The sequence below is a fragment of the Osmia lignaria genome, unplaced genomic scaffold (genome assembly GCF_051020975.1).
Source record: "Osmia lignaria lignaria isolate PbOS001 unplaced genomic scaffold, iyOsmLign1 scaffold0079, whole genome shotgun sequence".
Taxonomy (NCBI): Eukaryota; Metazoa; Arthropoda; class Insecta; order Hymenoptera; family Megachilidae; genus Osmia; species Osmia lignaria.
This window is the reverse complement of record NW_027478220.1, coordinates 46,505-47,500: the sequence shown is the minus strand read 5'-3', so window position 1 is coordinate 47,500 and position 996 is coordinate 46,505. Positions and strand designations below refer to the sequence as shown.

Below are 996 nucleotides of genomic sequence, written 5' to 3'. Positions count from 1 at the left end.
ACCGCAGTTGCGGCGGTGTCTGGATCTTCCCCTCGGACCTTGAAAATCCAGGAGAGGGCCACGTGGAGGTGTCGCGCCGGTTCGTACCCATATCCGCAGCAGGTCTCCAAGGTGAAGAGCCTCTAGTCGATAGATTAATGTAGGTAAGGGAAGTCGGCAAATTGGATCCGTAACTTCGGAATAAGGATTGGCTCTGAGGAGCGGGGCGTGTCGGGCTTGGTCGGGAAGCGGGTCTGGCTGACGTGCCGGGCCTGGGCGAGGTGAACGGTTGGCGACTTCGGTCGCGTCCCGGGATCCGAGCTCGGTCCCGTGCCTTGGCCTCCCGCGGATCTTCCTTGCTGCGAGGCTTCCGTGGCGGTTAACGCCGTCGTGGTCGCTTCTTCGGCCGCCATTCAACGCTTAGCTCAGAACTGGCACGGACTAGGGGAATCCGACTGTCTAATTAAAACAAAGCATTGCGATGGCCCTCACGGGTGATGACGCAATGTGATTTCTGCCCAGTGCTCTGAATGTCAACGTGAAGAAATTCAAAAAAGCGCGGGTAAACGGCGGGAGTAACTATGACTCTCTTAAGGTAGCCAAATGCCTCGTCATCTAATTAGTGACGCGCATGAATGGATTAACGAGATTCCCTTCTGTCCCTATCTACTCAGTCTTACCTGAACGCTCGAGCCGAGCGGACGTGTTTCCGAGCGCTCCGTGCCAGGTAGAAGGCTACGCCCAACGCCGCCATCTTGTGCAGCCCAAGCGTCACGTACACATCGCGTAAATATCCGAATACAGTGCTTTTCAGCACTATATAAACCAAGTGCTGTGATAAAAGTGAGCCGTGTCGATCTTACTAACACAAACTAAAGTGGGAGAAATCCTACGTGCTCGCGGACGAAAATTCTGTGAAAATTCTTTTCGAAGGACGAAAATCGCCTCCGATATTTCTAAAACTTGCTATCCGTGAAGAGCATAGCATTATCATTAATGCAAACATCGTGTTTTTAA

At 52.7% G+C, this 996-nt stretch overlaps 1 pseudogene; it reads left to right on the top strand.

The window, feature by feature from the left end:
• LOC143307798 (large subunit ribosomal RNA) overlaps positions 1-684 on the top strand; it is a 2,905-nt pseudogene extending 2,221 nt beyond the window's left edge.
• Positions 685-996: the final 312 nt, after the last annotated feature.